A 19080-nucleotide genomic window follows, 5' to 3' on the forward strand; every position below is an offset into this window, starting at 1 on the left:
AAGTCGCAGGAAAAAAAAAAATGGGGGATGTTCAAAATTTTCTTGACACTAAATTTTTTTTTACAGATATACTATTCAAAGAAAAAAAATTCCTGAAAAGTTATAAATTTTTTTTTTTAATTTAAAAAAAAAGTCAGGAATTCATAATCACATATTAGACGCTTGTATGACTGAAATGACACGAGATTAAATTATATTTGAAATTCGTAAGATGTTCGAGGAATCAAATATTTGCAGGTTGAGCATGAAATAAGATGGCCTGTTTCGATCACTCAGTAGTTGCAGGCGAAATGTGCATCAACTGGAATCAAATTGTACATTGCATCCGCCAATTTTATAATTAAAAAAAATTGTCATATTCACCTTAACGGATAGCATTTTTACAGATGATGAATACAGAACAAAAATGTCATAAACTGAGGCGGATACAGATTTTGAACATTTTTTGTATTATCTCGTCTATGAATTAATATTCTTTTACTAAAAGTTCCACCACAAGAGAAAAATAAGAGGGCTTTTAGTTATTTGTTTATACAGGGATAATTGTTTTGTTACTTAATTATGCAGAAAAATCAGCGCAAAGTGATAGCCAAGTCACCCCTTTGGGTGGGTTTGTTTGGATATGGAGCCCCGATTCCCAACGTGCGGCCCACGCCACACCGAAAGGCAATATGGTTTTTAGGGAGTGGGGACTGATATTTATCAGGATTCATGGAAAAATTTATATTTAGAATAACTTCTCAGAATTAATGAAAAATTCATATTCAGTGTATTCAGTGGTGAAAACAATTTCACAGAATTAAGAAGGAATTCATATTTGATAAGATAATAATTAAAGAATTAATGAAAGTTCATGTTTAATGATAAAATGATCTCACAATGAATAAAATTATCCAATGATGTAGGGCTCCCTATTTCACTAGAAGCCCTCGGGCCCCGTAGGTCCACCTGTTAAGACGCCATTTTGTGAAAAGAGATACCCAGTATGTGTGACTTACTGCCACACTGGGCTTCACTGAAATTTCTTTTTTGGCCCGCACTGTCTCAGAAGGTAAAAACTCCTGCTTTAGATCAGGTTGATAGATTTTTGGCTTCCCCCACGTGTGGATAGGAGATCCCTTTTCAATTTTCAAATAATAAAAACTGCAGTAACCCTCACATTCCACACACACACAAACACGTTCCCTCTTTAGCGGACACCTCCCAATAACAGATGCTTTTTGTTTTCAATTACGTCGAAGGGCCTAAGTATACATTCCTGTCAATTAACGGACATTTTAGCGTACAAAATTTTCGGACCCATGGGTGTCCGTTATCGAGAGTTTCTACTGTATATGTCACGGAAAAGAGGACAGGAGCGTAATTAGCCCCAACTTTCGGGAGGGGGGGGGGAAGCACACAAGTATAAATCTCTAGGGGGGTTGATCTGATTTTTTTAAAAGGACGTGTATATATAATAAGTAACCTGCACAACATATAAACTTATTTTATGCTCACCATCTCTCTCTCTCTATCTCTACAGCTATATAAAAAAGTGAAAATTTTCCAATATTTGCTTCGAGACGAAGCGAGAATGTAATATTTCGGCAAAGAATCTATACTTTAGAAGCCAAAGACGGGCAGAAAAAACAATTGCAAAAAAAAAATTTATGTGAAAGTAAATCGAACAATAAAAGCCAAGAAATCTCAGAGAGAGAGAGAGAGAGATTTCCTCGAAAAACACGCCTCCTAAGAATTACTTTTTTTCTTTCGTACCCGGTGTAAGATCTTTTTTTTTCTTCAGTACTTTATCCCCGGGCACAATCTTTCGATGTCTTATCGAATGGCCATTTTTTTTTTTTTAAATAAAATAATTCGAACATCGAGATTTAGAAATAATGAAGGAATCGTCGGAATCCGCTTGAAAGAGCAAATCGTTCATTTATTTGCATATTTCAGATTCGTTTCTAAAGTCTCCGCTGAGCTCAGTAATTGCTCGGAGTTATAATGAAACTGACTTTTCTACTGATTTCAAGGAAAAGCAAATCAAAATTGAAAAACTTCGGGGTTTTTTTTTTTCTTCTCTTTCTTTTCCCCATTATTATAAACATGAGGAATGTGATTATTATCCGTATTTTCTAAAATACGATGCAGGACGTAAAGGTAGCGCTCGAAAGTCTTTTGTTGAATGCAACGATGCCTTTAGCGTCAATTCATTAGCCTGCATTGCCGTGAACTCGGCGTATAATAAATATGGCATTTGTCGACACCCTGTAGCTGAATTTCGTTTGTTTGTGGTTACTGAGGTTTTATTGTTCGATTTTTGTTTTTGGATGGATCGAAAGTGTTTTGACAGATGCAGTTTAATCATATAAAGAGGTAGTTATAATACTTGTACAGGGTGTTGCCTTGAAGTGGTGACAAACTCAGAGAAGTGATATTAACTATCAAGACGAACAAAAATTGTTATAGACCATGGTATCGCAAAATACATTCATTCGGTGAAAATTGCAAAAAGTACTTAGGGGCCATTCAAGTATTACGTAAGGAGATTTTCAGCCATTTTTGACCCCCCTCCCTCGTTAGCAAAATACTTAACCCCCCCCCCTTCCCCATGTCAAAATTTCGTCAGCAGCTTATAATATTTCATGTCTTTAAAAGGGGTGGTTGATGACGTAAGCAACCTTGAAACCCCCCCCCCCCCCTGTCATCAAAAGTCAGCAAATCCGAAACCTCCTCCCATCTCGATGCTGACGCAATACTTGAATGACCCCTGACCCCTTATGAAGGGCGTGACGTCGAGTGGGACAAAAGGGAGAAAAGGGCCAATAATAAGTATAAAACAAATTTTATTTGACAGCGTGATTGTGTGTGTGTGTGTGTGTGTGTGTGTGTGTGTGTGTGTGTGTGTGTGTGTGTGTGTGTGTGTGTGTGTGTGTGTGTGTGTGTGTGCGCGCGCACACACACAGCCTGTGGTGTACAAAATAAAGTGCAATGATGAATACAAAATCTCTCCTGTAATCAATTTCTCTTCGTCTACTTCCTGACATTGAACTGTGCTGCACAGGCTGTATTTTAATCATGCTGTCAAGTAAGTGGTTTTTGTACTTATTTTGTAGTGGCTGTGTTTTTTTGTTTTTTTTTGTAATTATGCTGTCAAATAAATGTTTTTTTCCTACTTACTATTGGTTTTTTTCCCACCCGATGTCACACCCTTCATAAGTATTTTTTGCGATTTTCACCGAATGAATGTGTTTTGCGATTCCATGGTCTATAACAATTTTTGTTTTACATTATGTCTAACATCACTTCCTCTGAGTTTATACATATATCATTTAAATTTAAATAAGAACTATGAAGTAAACATGTTAAACACTAAAACGTAATGGATATTTGGTGTATTATTTTCGAGAGAACGCTTTAGGCTTTAAGGAAGGGATGTGACGTCAAGCTCAGCGAAATTTTTTTTCAGAATTCCACGACCTAATTAATAAGTGTGTGGAACTGCGTTCAATAATCTCAGAACTTGTAAAAAGCAATTTTCTTTCAATACGACTTAAGAAAACAACAGATACCTAGTTTCCCACAAAGGACTGCCTTACTTTAAAATTAAATAACTCGGAAACGGAGGTAGATAGTGGTATGCTTATTTCGAAAATTCTGATACAGGAATTTCAAAATTAGTTATAAATGGTTTCAACAGATGACGCTGTATACGTCATATAGTCACAGTGCAGATCTATAAAAAGAGCGCTGTGAAGCATAGAGCGATAAGTCTTCGGACAGTTTCAACGCAGGTCAGCGTACTGGAAGACCGTGACCGTGAACAAGTGATACAGAGCGCCAGATCAAATAATATTTAAATTTTAGATCTACATCTCCTTCATCATGGGTTTTCACTACTAACGTGAAAAATTTTAATTAGACCTTATGTTATATTCGTATTTCGTAGCGCAACGTGTTTTACTGGTACTCGAGTATCACACACGCAATGTAAATCGCAGTCCTACGGGAATAAAACGCAGTTTTCAATCCCGATTTAAATTTGAAAAACGACCTGCTGTGAATACAATTCACCAGCTTTTTGTTAAATTTCAACGGTCAGGCAGCGTGACTGATGAGTTATTGGGAAATGTTGGCCCCAGGCAATCTACAGTTACTCATGCAAAAGTTGCGACAGTTTCTGAAGTTATTCAGGAAACAATCCGAGGAAATCCATTCGAAGAGTGGCAGCGGATTCCGGATTAAAGTGATCCAGCATGCACTGGATACTAAGAAATACACCCTACACACGTTTCCGTAGAATAGGGGCTTTCAAGCTGTGAGCCCCAGTGCGGACATTTGTCAGAGGCGCCGTGGACCGGCGGCGCAACAAAGGATTTTTGAAGAAATTCTTTGTTAAACTGCTCTGGGGAGCCGCGGATAAAGTTAATTAGAGTAAGGGGCGCAGAGGGTGGAAAAAGTTTGGGGGAAACCCCCCCCCCCCATATCTCCAATGGCACCAAGCAATACCAGATAATCGAGCTGTACGACAAAGAGGGGAGTCAGCGAACGATATGCTCACAATGATTGGCGATGATGGATTCGATGTTGGTTGCATATGGTTCACAGGTGAGGCCCATTTCCACCTGGATGGTTACGTGAGCAGAAATATCCGGTGATTTTGGGGTTCTGAATACCCGCATTTGTGCCAGCACATCCATTACATTACCCAAAAGTTACTGGTTGGGCTGCATTATCCAGCAAAAACATCATTGGTCCTTTTTTCTTGCGAGAAACAATAACTACTTAATAGTACACAATTGAAATACATGGAAAATTTGTGGCTGCAATACAAGCATTGGAGGATCGACGGATACTTCGTGGTTCATGCAAGATGGGGCCCGCGACCACACCAGCGGGTTTGCCTTTCTTGAGGAATGTTTCTGGAATAGAGCCATTGCTTTAAGCTATTCCACATTTACAGTAGCAGGCATGGATTGGCCTCCATATTCACCCCCTGTGATTACTTTTACCGGAACGATCCTGCAACATTGGACGAGCTTCAAGATTTAATCTGTGAGACGTTTTCGTCCATTTCTGTTAACGCACTACAGAGGGTAACCGAAAATTACATTCTTCGTTTACGCTATCTTTGTGCTGCGAAAGGTGCAGATCTTGAATCAATTGTGATGTGATTGCAACGGCTGCTTGTAAAGTTTATAGCGTATTTTTCGGACAAGTATGGCAAATGCATAGTGACATCTGTCGGCAACATTTACAGTTGATTTTGAAACTTTATTAAGATTCTACCGCTTTCAAAATAAACATCATTTGTTTCATTGTTCTATTTATTTTAGCATTTGAGTGTTTGATTGGAAAATAAAGCAGTTTTCTTTGTAAATAACACTTGATACAATAGATAAAATAATTAACATAAAAGTTAAACAAAAAAATTTAAATTTTAGTGTAAAACATACAAATTGTTTCTGTAAGCGTACGCCTGAGCATTATGGAGTTGCCTATTTTCGCCAAGCAAAATAACTTTCATTAATGAAAGGAAGATTATAGGTATGAATTATGTATTATATAGCATATCATGTATCTATCTGATATGTATCTCAAAAGACATCTTCAACCTGTTGCTCGCGAGCACTACGATGCTCCCTGAAGCACCCTTAGTGCTACCCGTGTCTAATTTCATGCTGGCGAGCACTCTTAATCAACGTACAGATTAAACACCTTGTAGGAATTGCATTCAAGGATTAAAATCACACTGATTTTTCGCGAATTCATGTATCAAACTTGCAGTAAGAGTGCTGTTCTTTTGATGATGGGTGTAGGCAATGCTCGCGACTAGAAAAAGGTTGACCTCTGTATTGCAGGTTCTTACCGTCGTATAAACACGGAATCGTGCCATGGTCATTGCGATGCTTCCTTTGTTTAGTGGTGCAATAACTTTCCTTTTGGTGTCAGTCCTTTTTATCAAAGAAAAAAAAAACACTATGGACTGATTCTGAAAAAAAAAAAAAAATCTACATTAACACCTTAAATGCAACTATATATTTGGCTAACAAATAGAGACCGGGTACCGTTTGGACATTTGCAGCAAGGCTATATAATAAGGGCTGTTTCATGACTCGCCGGAGTCTATATGAGCTGGCGTCATGTCCAAACAGAACCGGGTGTGCTTTGCTGCACTGTTAATTACGGTAGTTTGCAATCGTTATACACGGGCCATTTTACTGAATTATTTCCCAAATAATCTTTTCGGTTATCGCCATCAGTGGCTATATATTTACTGGCTTGCTTTGTTCAACCATTCAAAATAAGAAGTTTTGCCTGTGAGGGTAACTTCTACTAAGAATATTTTTCTTGGATTCATTTCAGTTGAACCACGTACGTTAGTTAATGGGTTGATTGAAAGCTATCTTGAGAGAGAGATGGATGGATAAAACATATATAATTTCATAATCATCTTTTTGAACTTTATAATAATTTTTTATTATATTTTTTTGTTTTAAATGAATCAAGTGTAGCTGTTGGAGACTTCGTTGTGACCAATACAACTGCAACATAAAAACATGAGAAGCAAATATTAAAAATAAATCCTAATAGGAAATGTTCGAAGCTATTATCATCATTTTGAATGCTAACATAAAAAGATTTCTTGGATTGAATTCATTTCTTAGTGTATAGATGATACAAATACCACACGTGCATACCTGTGGCACTAAAACAACACCATGAACGAGATATCCACTCACTTAAAACAGTGGAATAACCAACAAAAATGCAAAAAACTCCATCACGTTTTGTGTGCTGAAAAAAATGTTTGAGCATTGACGTCATGAAGGCTGTAAGCGTGACCTTAAAGGGATGAAACAGTCCTTACTACATAGCCCTGCATCTACAGATCCACTAAAGATGCTTACAATTGAACTTTATTAACCTTTAAATTTTTTTTACTGGAGGAGTTGCCTTCTTCAATGCAACTTCATAACTAATCATGTATCGTTCTCTCACTATATGCTATTACTTTTGGATTCAGCCCGAACATCCTGTATACAGGGTGTCCCATCAAGACCGCTCAAACTCTGCACAGCCAGATTCCTCGCTTGGAATACATAAAAAAAATGCCAAGAGAACTGTACCTGTACGACTCATAGTTTTCGAGAAAAATGTAAAACAAAAGTATGACGTCATATCCTGTGCTATATCAAATAAAAATACAACGCCACAACAGGCAAAATGCCCAACGAGGTGGCTGAGAAAAAGATACCCATAAGAAATATGGATGCCATATATTTCAAAAATACAGCAACCCGATTAAAAACACAATCACAAAAATTATAAACAATATATACAAACGACGGCTTGACGTCATTCCACGGAACGCGCATGCATGCCTCGATATGAGTGGTGGACATTTTGAACATCTGCCTATGTAAACATATGTAAACACCGATGTTCATGTTTCCAATAAAGTTTCCCCCCCCCCCCCGCACAGGATATGACGTCATACCTCTCTTACGCATTTTTCTCGAAAACCATAGTTCGTTCAGGTACAGTTCTTTGGGCATTTTTTATGTATTCCGAGCGAGGAATTTGGCTGTGCAGAGTTTCGATGGGACACCCTTTATATGTGTGTTAGGTAACCTTGTATTGTAGAGGCTGATATATATATACCCAAATAACGTGTTGACCTCAGATATGTCGTTCATATTGCATGGGGTTGTTTAGTTATCAAAATGAAAAAAACTCAAACTTTATATTTGGTCACCCAGTTCGAAAAAACCCAAGTATAGAAAGTTGTTGCCTTGTTTCTCCTGAGTGCAAAAAAAAAAACATTCTATGCATTCAAGAGCAATATTCCCTGGTATATTTTAATTCAAAAATTGCTGAAAATGAAGGAAAGAATTGCATAAACTAAAACGGACACAAGCTCATTCTAAGCTTCCTAAGCTATTCTTTCCCTCATTTTCAAATTTTTTGAATTCAAATATCTCATCAAATATTGCTCTTAAAAGCACGATTTTTTTTTTCAGGAGAGACAGGACAAGAACTTTTTCTCTCTGACTGGGCGATATGAATGTGTATAGTGTACACGACGTCTACAAGTTATCACGATGTTTTTTCCCAATTGAAAGTAGACTTCTAGGATCAATTATTCGTGAGTTATTCCAGAATAAAGGGACTTTCCGATGTAATAATAATGGCATACTGATGAGTAATGTAACTATCATACAGCTAAAATGATGTATTAAAACTTTAACCGGGCCATTACACATTCTATTCGGACTGAAATTAATGAACAGAATATTATCAGAGGAAAAAACGTATCTCATATATGTATTGAACATATAAAATCACTTTTTGTAATATTTCATATAAAAATATTCACCCTTTGTTATTTTTCCCTCAAGAGAGAGTGGAAACACGATAAACAGTAATTCCAGGAGAGGAATCAATAGAAATCCCGATGAGAGAATGTTTCTTAAATATTTCTTTCCCCCGAAAGGAAAAAGGAGAACATTTTCTAAAAACAAAGTCGATATTTCCTTTTGCGAGATAACAAATAATGCGTTATTTTTGTTACGATAAGAAGAGGAAATATTTTGACATTGTCAAAATTATTGACCTGGTTCGAGAAAAAAATTCCAACAAGATATTTTTCTTTCCATTTAACTTTGTTTTTCGAGTAAGACAATAAAAGGATGAGAAAAATGTAATGATTTTTTTTGGAACAACATGCTACTTAGCCATTGAATTTTTCTTATTCATTCGTACATTCTTTGTGTTTACCTTTAATTATTTGTCTTTATCCTTGATTTTCCTTATTTGTATTTTCTTATCTTTCTATGGAGCATTGTTTTAGTTTGAAAGGAAAGAGAAATATTCAATTTTAAGTGATTGTCTATGGAGTAAATTGAAAGATAAGGTTTCTTGTGTTATGATAGTGTTATTTAGTACTAGCTGTTACCCCGCGCTTTCGTTCGCGTGGATTTGGTAATCTGAAAATTTTTCGACGATGATTCCCTCCAATAACATTTGAATCCCTCATGACCAGCTTGGGTGCTGCAGAAATCCTGTCTTGGCGAGTCTCTATATTATAAAATATAATACTGAACGAATTTCATATTTATAGCTTTAAGTGCTTTGGGCTCAGCCACTATTGATTGATGAATCAGTCAGTGAATCAGTTGGTCAGGACATGTTATTATCTATATATATATAAAATTAATTTTCTGTGTGTGCGTGTATGTTTCCTATACATATCTACAATGTTAGATCGATCGTCGCCAAATTTTGCATAATACTAAACGGGGCCCAACTTGAACGATAGGCGAGTATGTCGGAGCAGGGAAAATGCCCGAAATGGGCGAAAAACTCACAGGCAAAAATGGTTTTTTTGGGCCTCAACAATCATTTTAGGAATGTTTATTTTTATTACCGTGGTTCCCTAGCAATGCGTTTCTGACTTGTATATGCTTTTACAATGGTTTGTCAATCCTTTAATATGCCAGTATTATGTATAACAGTTATATGCCTTTATAATGGTTTGTCACTTTTTCAATCCTCTCAGTAATTGATATTTTATGTTTATAATCATCACAGATTGAATTATTACATGATGTGAAACATACAGGATGTCCCATAAATTAGTTTCGAATTTTTTTCGATAGAGAGCGCTTTAAACCAGTGAGGCAGTAGTGATTGAACATTTTTCCCCAATGTCTTCTGTGCCCGAAAAGTTCGTAAAGCTTCACCCGGTGATTGGTGGCTCAGATAAAACAACTGTACCAGTAGCGCTTTATCTACCAATGGTCAACATCACTATGAAAACCTTGTATAAGTGCCAGCATAGGTGCTGGAACCTGGGCTGAGGCTATTTGAGATCACGTTCCCCCTGAACAAATTTCATGAGTGGGTTGACCCCACGCCAAACAATTAATGAAGTATACTATGCAACGCACCTTTCCCTCCTCCCTACGAGCTTGAATCTCGTTCATACGGGATCACACCAATACATGGGCGGAGATACGGGAGGGGGGGGGCATTGCCCCTCCCCCCCCCAGCGTCAAAGGTGAAGTTGACTGATCTAATGCATATATATGCATATATGAATTGGCATCATCATCGTGCCGCCCCCCCCCAGACTTCCAAGTCTATCTCCGCCTATGCACCAATAGTGCTTTATCCTCACTATTGTGAAATTCATGATGAAAACCTTTTGTTTGCGCCTACTTTCGGTGAATTTTCCTAGCGATAAATTGTTGTCGGTGAATTTTCCGGACACGATTATAAGATTGAATACGAAACGGCTTTATGGTAGATCCTAGAAAACGTTTGCAATGGATTTCCACTACAATTATATACACATAATTGCGTTTTTAGACTTGATGCGAGAAATTTTACACTCGAAAACAAATCGAATCAATTTTGTGCGCGCAGTTAGAATTTCTACCCGAGAGCATAAACGTGAAATTCCATCATCAAAGGAAGTTTTACGTAAGACTAAAGACCACCACTCTCTCTTGGCAAGAATAATAGTTCATTTGTATTCCACCAAACAATTTGCAAGTGGCAAATTCCAACGCATAATTTCGCCACTCACTCTCTTCGATTTTCACGGAGAAATCGGGGGATTATCAAAATTTGTCATCGGAATGGAATGTGAAAAGCATTTCGATGAATTCATTATCTCGAATTCACTGCGCGATCTCACTTCTAGGGAAGGAAAAGCTTTGAAAGGAATTTAATTTTGTCTGGTTAATATTCATGGCGTCCGAATCGGAGAGAAACGAATACAGTTGTGCTTACACAAAAAAAATTTAGATGCTGCTACTTTCTGTTTGTAGAATTAATGTAATGAATGGTCAAAGCATTGCTATGGTAATATAAACGAGGTGCTTAGTAATTTGAAACAGTATGCAAATAAATCGATACAATGTATCATTTGAAATTAATGCAAAATTCTCGAATTTCGCTAGGTTCATAGCAGAGCGGGAAATGTGTATGTTACGGTGAATGTGTGAGAAATAAATCCGGTTATTATACATAATTGCCGAGCATTTTGGTAAGTTTAATAAATTTCCCTAAATTTATCACTTTTACAGGCTACTATGCATAATACCCAAGCGTCGCGTCACTAATAAACATGATAAATCGTGCTATATGATATACATAATAATTCTACATATATTCTATCATTATATCGGGGTACGATAGTAAAATTTATCATTATCGAAATCCAATTATATTCACACATACTAGACTCATTTAGAATCTCTTTCATATTTACCAAATTCACCAATTGCACTAGGGTATTATGCATTATCACAGATAAAGGCGATAAATTTCAAGTATTTATCAAATTTATTAATGACGCTTGGGTATTTTGTATATTCGCTGGCAAAAGTTACGAATCTGTCAAACTCACCAAGATGATTGTTAAGTATGCATAATAACCGGTTACTATGCGTAATAACCGAATTATCACAATTACAGTAACATATACAGTTTATGTATAATTTTATACGAGAAGTTTATTTGTTGTTTCAAGATTATTTCTAGAGCCAACTATTCTTCAAGTAAAATTGACTGTTGGTTTTATACCGGTGTGCAGCATGAAAATTAACAATTCGCAGTATGATACTATATATTGCTTATTTCCATGCTGCATACCTTACACGCCATAATACAAGTTATCATATTTTTATGTTTACCGCAAAATTACTTTTTTGTTAAACGGAAAAACACAGTGACCGGTATTAAACAAACATACATACATACTCCTTTACAATGATTTGTCGATTTTTCAATCCTCATATTAATTGAAGACAACCCGGGCAGCGCTGAGTATTATAACTAGTTATCATACATAATTAGTTATAGCATCAATTACCATCAAAATATGACACCCATTAGTTCCTGTGGAGATGGCCGGTAAATCTCGCGGTGAAGATGTACTTCCAACCACATTTATAAATTTTTCAACATCTTAGAGACGGTATAAGATGACTCTCTTAAATTGTCACCATCTCCTATTCTCTTACACCAACCGTAGCTTTAATGTACAGCTGTATTTAATTGGTGGATCGATGATGAAGGAGGTTTGAGCTGTTAAAGTCTCATCTATGACACCCCGATGTACGAGTGAAGGTTCTACGACCACCTATACTATCGTCGTGGACAACGTCTGGTCCGTAAGCAATAGATTGAGAAACGCTGACATAAGTGAAAATAAACATTTCCATTTCAAGAACACAGTACACATGTTTTCAGTTACTGAATGTCAATTTAAATGTATATAAACCCAATTCAATCCCCTTTTAAACTTAAAATTCCTACTTAGTCCATAGAAAAGTTTTAACTCAACGAAAGGAAAACAAACTTTAATGCTATATTTATGAGCGTCTCGTGATTTAAAACAGAGATTTTTTAGATGTTATTATTCTGAGGATTTTTCCCCCCTGGGGAAATTTCTGTTGGGATTTAAATTAAATTACGAATAAACTCTAGATGGAGAAACCTGAGGAAAGACGAGATTTTCAGATCAATATACAGGTTTTATCGATCATCATTGTTATCTTTTAAGATTTATCCCTTGTTACATGGAATATCAATAAAACTGAATTGATTTATTGTTTCTAATGGGAAACGATGACAGTAAATAAAATAATATTGAGAGATTGTCACGTGTGTTATTATCGAACATTACATTCTGAATAATAACAATATTATTATTATTCGGATCAAGCGAGATTTCTAGATTATTTTCGAGACAAATCAAAACAGAAAAATATCTTATTAATGATGCTTTTAGTATGCATGTCAATTATCTTGGTTCTATCACAAGGAAAGAAAGATAATTTGTTTATCTCGTTATTTTCATTCCAGAACCCCAGTGACATCTATCTATATCTATTCTATAATATAAAATCACAAACAAACTCGAAAAGGGCCTGTTGCTAAGCAACCGAGTGACGGAAACTCTGTTACGGAAGTGGGTTCGATTGATATATCGATATTCACATTCATATATCGATATGATATCATATATCATATATCGATATTGGGTCGATATTCACATATCGGGACCCATTTGACCCATCGGGACCATGTTATGTGCATGTACCAAGAGGCTCCTACATCCTACAGCAGAGCCCTTAGGCTGGAATTTAGATTTCGAGCCCCCAAACCAGCTTTTCAGGGGCCCCCCTGTGATTAATTTATAGTGTGAAAAATCAAAAAGTGAAAAGAATCGTTGTGGCCCCTGTCAGCCCTTCCTTTGTGGGGGGGGGGGAGGTTCATGCCGAGAGGTATATATATATGTGTAATATACACACACAACAGCAGTGCTCCCAACACAGGGTCGGGGTACGCGGGGAAGATTTCACGTATAAGTAAAAAGTTTTCATTTCCAGGGGCCCTTGATGGATCTCATTGTTTTCTTGCTGCTTTAACGTTGAAAAATTTCGATAGCGGAAGCAAAAGATATATCCAGTCTGGGGCCCCACCAAAAGTATGCGAATTGGTGTCCCGGGTAATTGGTTGGGGGGTCCTGGATTTTATTTGTTGGTAAAACGAATACAAATGAAAATTTTTCATGGTACTCGCTCCATGGGATGGCCGACAAGCTTCCAAGTCGGGGCCCATGTTTACAGGTTTCATTTTGGGTGCCCTGGATTTTATTTGTTGGTAAAACGAATACAAATGAAAATTTTTCATAGCACTCGCACCGGGGGATGACCGACAAGCTTCCAAGTCGGGGGCCCCATGTTTACAGGTTTCATTTTGGGGCCCTGGACAAATCTCATTCTTTTCTGTTGTAGAATTCGCAACAGCGGAAGCCCGAGATAAAGCCAGTCTGGGGCCCCACCAAAAGTATGCGAATTGGTGTCCCGGGTAATTGGTTGGGGGCCCTGGATTTTATTCGTTGGTAAAACGAATACAAATGGACATTTTTCATGGCACTCGCTCCGGGGGATGACCGACAAGCTTCCAAGTCGGGGGCCCCATGTTTACAGGTTTCATTTTGGGGGCCCTGGATTTTATTCGTTGGTAAAACGAATACAAATGAAAATTTTTCATGGCACTCGCTCCGGGGGATGACCGACAAGCTTCCAAGTCGGGGGCCCTATGTTTACAGGTTTCATTTTGGGGGCCCTGGATTTTATTCGTTGGTAAAACGAATACAAATGAAAATTTTTCATGGCACTCGCTCCGGGGGATGACCGACAAGCTTCCAAGTCGGGGGCCCCATGTTTACAGGTTTCATTTTGGGGCCCTGGACGAATCTCATTCTTTTCTGTTGTAGAATTCGCAACAGCGGAAGCCCGAGATAAAGCCAGTCTGGGGCCCCACCAAAAGTATGCGAATTGGTGTCCCGGGTAATTGGTTGGGGGCCCTGGATTTTATTCGTTGGTAAAACGAATACAAATGGACATTTTTCATGGCACTCGCTCCGGGGGATGACCGACAAGCTTCCAAGTCGGGGGCCCCATGTTTACAGGTTTCATTTTGGGGGCCCTGGATTTTATTCGTTGGTAAAACGAATACAAATGGAAATTTTTCATGGCACTCGCTCCGGGGGATGACCGACAAGCTTCCAAGTCGGGGGCCCTATGTTTACAGGTTTCATTTTGGGGGCCCTGGATTTTATTCGTTGGTAAAACGAATACAAATGAAAATTTTTCATGGCACTCGCTCCGGGGGATGACCGACAAGCTTCCAAGTCGGGGGCCCTATGTTTACAGGTTTCGTTTTGGGGGCCCTGGATGAATCTCATTCTTTTCTGTTGTAGAATTTGCAACAGCCGAAGCCCGAGGTAAAGCCAGTCTGGGGCCCCACCAAAAGTATGCGAATTGGTGTCCCGGGTAATTGGTTGGGGGCCCTGGATTTTATTCGTTGGTAAAACAAATACAAATGAAAATTTTTCATGGCACTCGCTCCGGGGGATGACCGACAAGCTTCCAAGTCGGGGGCCCCATGTTTACAGGTTTCATTTTGGGGCCCTGGACGAATCTCATTCTTTTCTGTTGTAGAATTCGCAACAGCGGAAGACCGAGATAAAGCCAGTCTGGGGCCCCACCAAAAGTATGCGAATTGGTGTCCCGGGTAATTGGTTGGGGGCCCTGGATTTTATTCGTTGGTAAAACGAATACAAATGGACATTTTTCATGGCACTCGCTCCGGGGGATGACCGACAAGCTTCCAAGTCGGGGGCCCCATGTTTACAGGTTTCATTTTGGGGGCCCTGGATTTTATTCGTTGGTAAAACGAATACAAATGAAAATTTTTCATGGCACTCGCTCCGGGGGATGACCGACAAGCTTCCAAGTCGGGGGCCCTATGTTTACAGGTTTCATTTTGGGGGCCCTGGATTTTATTCGTTGGTAAAACGAATACAAATGAAAATTTTTCATGGCACTCGCTCCGGGGGATGACCGACAAGCTTCCAAGTCGGGGGCCCTATGTTTACAGGTTTCGTTTTGGGGGCCCTGGATGAATCTCATTCTTTTCTGTTGTAGAATTTGCAACAGCCGAAGCCCGAGGTAAAGCCAGTCTGGGGCCCCACCAAAAGTATGCGAATTGGTGTCCCGGGTAATTGGTTGGGGGCCCTGGATTTTATTCGTTGGTAAAACGAATACAAATGGAAATTTTTCATGGCACTCGCTCCGGGGGATGACCGACAAGCTTCCAAGTCGGGGGACCCATGTTTACAGGTTTCGTTTTGGGGGCCCTGGATGAATCTCATTCGTTTCTGTTGTAGAATTTGCAACAGCCGAAGCCCGAGATAAAGCCAGTCTGGGGCCCCACCAAAAGTATGCGAATTGGTGTCCCGGGTAATTGGTTGGGGGCCCTGGATTTTATTCGTTGGTAAAACGAATACAAATGGAAATTTTTCATGGCACTCGCTCCGGGGGATGACCGACAAGCTTCCAAGTCGGGGGACCCATGTTTACAGGTTTCGTTTTGGGGGCCCTGGATGAATCTCATTCTTTTCTGTTGTAGAATTTGCAACAGCCGAAGCCCGAGATAAAGCCAGTCTGGGGCCCCACCAAAAGTATGCGAATTGGTGTCCCGGGTAATTGGTTGGGGGCCCTGGATTTTATTCGTTGGTAAAACGAATACAAATGAAAATTTTTCATGGCACTCGCTCCGGGGGATGACCGACAAGCTTCCAAGTCGGGGGCTCCATGTTTACAGGTTTCATTTTGGGGCCCTGGACGAATCTCATTCTTTTCTGTTGTAGAATTCGCAACAGCGGAAGCCCGAGATAAAGCCAGTCTGGGGCCCCACCAAAAGTATGCGAATTGGTGTCCCGGGTAATTGGTTGGGGGCCCTGGATTTTATTCGTTGGTAAAACGAATACAAATGGACATTTTTCATGGCACTCGCTCCGGGGGATGACCGACAAGCTTCCAAGTCGGGGGCCCCATGTTTACAGGTTTCATTTTGGGGGCCCTGGATTTTATTCGTTGGTAAAGCGAATACAAATGGAAATTTTTCATGGCACTCGCTCCGGGGGATGACCGACAAGCTTCCAAGTCGGGGGCCCTATGTTTACAGGTTTCATTTTGGGGGCCCTGGATTTTATTCGTTGGTAAAACGAATACAAATGAAAATTTTTCATGGCACTCGCTCCGGGGGATGACCGACAAGCTTCCAAGTCGGGGGCCCTATGTTTACAGGTTTCGTTTTGGGGGCCCTGGATGAATCTCATTCTTTTCTGTTGTAGAATTTGCAACAGCCGAAGCCCGAGGTAAAGCCAGTCTGGGGCCCCACCAAAAGTATGCGAATTGGTGTCCCGGGTAATTGGTTGGGGGCCCTGGATTTTATTCGTTGGTAAAACGAATACAAATGGACATTTTTCATGGCACTCGCTCCGGGGGATGACCGACAAGCTTCCAAGTCGGGGGCCCCATGTTTACAGGTTTCATTTTGGGGGCCCTGGATTTTATTCGTTGGTAAAACGAATACAAATGAAAATTTTTCATGGCACTCGCTCCGGGGGATGACCGACAAGCTTCCAAGTCGGGGGCCCTATGTTTACAGGTTTCATTTTGGGGGCCCTGGATTTTATTCGTTGGTAAAACGAATACAAATGAAAATTTTTCATGGCACTCGCTCCGGGGGATGACCGACAAGCTTCCAAGTCGGGGGCCCTATGTTTACAGGTTTCGTTTTGGGGGCCCTGGATGAATCTCATTCTTTTCTGTTGTAGAATTTGCAACAGCCGAAGCCCGAGGTAAAGCCAGTCTGGGGCCCCACCAAAAGTATGCGAATTGGTGTCCCGGGTAATTGGTTGGGGGCCCTGGATTTTATTCGTTGGTAAAACGAATACAAATGGAAATTTTTCATGGCACTCGCTCCGGGGGATGACCGACAAGCTTCCAAGTCGGGGGACCCATGTTTACAGGTTTCGTTTTGGGGGCCCTGGATGAATCTCATTCGTTTCTGTTGTAGAATTTGCAACAGCCGAAGCCCGAGATAAAGCCAGTCTGGGGCCCCACCAAAAGTATGCGAATTGGTGTCCCGGGTAATTGGTTGGGGGCCCTGGATTTTATTCGTTGGTAAAACGAATACAAATGAAAATTTTTCATGGCACTCGCTCCGGGGGATGACCGACAAGCTTCCAAGTCGGGGGCCCTATGTTTACAGGTTTCGTTTTGGGGGCCCTGGATGAATCTCATTCTTTTCTGTTGTAGAATTTGCAACAGCCGAAGCCCGAGGTAAAGCCAGTCTGGGGCCCCACCAAAAGTATGCGAATTGGTGTCCCGGGTAATTGGTTGGGGGCCCTGGATTTTATTCGTTGGTAAAACAAATACAAATGAAAATTTTTCATGGCACTCGCTCCGGGGGATGACCGACAAGCTTCCAAGTCGGGGGCCCCATGTTTACAGGTTTCATTTTGGGGCCCTGGACGAATCTCATTCTTTTCTGTTGTAGAATTCGCAACAGCGGAAGACCGAGATAAAGCCAGTCTGGGGCCCCACCAAAAGTATGCGAATTGGTGTCCCGGGTAATTGGTTGGGGGCCCTGGATTTTATTCGTTGTAAAATTGATAAAAATGAAAAATTCTCACAGGGGGGTGTCCGACAAGCTTGCAGGTCAGGGCTTCATGGAAATGTTGGCAGGTCGTAATTCGGTGCCCCTGAATGTATCTCATTGATTTTTGTGGTTTAACATTGTAAAATTTGCAACACATCGGTAGCCCAAGATATATCCAGTGTGGGGCCCCACTGAAATTCGGCGAATTGAATCTGGGGACCCCCATGGGGAAGTTTTCTGGGGATACTTGATGAATCTCATTTGTTTTTTGTTGCTTTATTATTATTTTCATTAAAATTCGCTTCTTCAGTAGGCTGGTGCTTTCACACGTCCCTTTCCCCTTTTCCATAGCACGCTGATGAAGTGGGACGAAATAAACAAGATATGTCCGGTAGAGAAGTGGGGGGGGGGGTTGGCCGCCAAAGGCGGCAGGGGGGCAGAGCCCCCCTAGTATATATATATAATTGACTTTCTGTGTGTGTGCCAAATTTTGCACATATACAAAATGGGACCCGACTTGAAAAATAGGCTACGTTAAAAGTTCGTCAGAGCTGGGAAAATGCCCGAAATGGGCGAAAAACTGTCGGGCAACAATGGTTTCTCGGCGTCAACAATCACTTTCCGAATATATACTTCGATCACCGTGGTTCCCTACTCTAATGCGTTTCAGACACGTATTTTCCTTTACAATGGTTTGTTACTTCTTTGATCCTGTCAGCATGTATGTATAATAGTTTATATGCCTTTATAATGGTGTTACTTTTTCAATCCTCCGAGTAATTGAGTAAAACCCGGGCAAGCGCCGGGTATTACAGCAAGTGAACAAATAATTTACTTAAGGCACTTAAGTAATCGTGATTGGTTTTTTACAAATTACATGATCAATAGATGCTAGTTCTTCATTAGCTAAACTAAATCGATACGAAAAAAAAAGATTGTTTTTGTCTATGGCAGGGAATGCACAAAATTTTCAGCCCACGGGTTGGATATATGTTGTATTTATGCCTCTCGCGGGCCAGAAACTTGTATGTGGGGTGACTATAAGACCCGTATATTACGCGA

General features: G+C 39.8%; 1 protein-coding gene across 2 annotated transcripts in view; it reads left to right on the forward strand.

The window, feature by feature from the left end:
• Positions 1-19080, forward strand: part of LOC149076971 (uncharacterized) — a 59683-nt gene that overhangs the window by 16736 nt on the left and 23867 nt on the right. Inside the window, exon 2 of one of the 2 annotated variants that reach the window (XM_089244698.1) lies at positions 8007-8131. The exons of the other annotated variant lie outside the window; for it this stretch is intronic. The gene's annotated coding sequence lies outside the window, so the exon portion shown is untranslated. The remainder of the gene's footprint in view (positions 1-8006; positions 8132-19080) is intronic. 2 annotated transcript variants of the gene reach the window in all.

This window comes from Pholcus phalangioides, unplaced genomic scaffold (genome assembly GCF_987345545.1).
Source record: "Pholcus phalangioides strain wild (caught in Gottingen) unplaced genomic scaffold, Ppha-v1.0 ptg000015l_1, whole genome shotgun sequence".
Taxonomy (NCBI): domain Eukaryota; kingdom Metazoa; phylum Arthropoda; class Arachnida; order Araneae; family Pholcidae; genus Pholcus; species Pholcus phalangioides.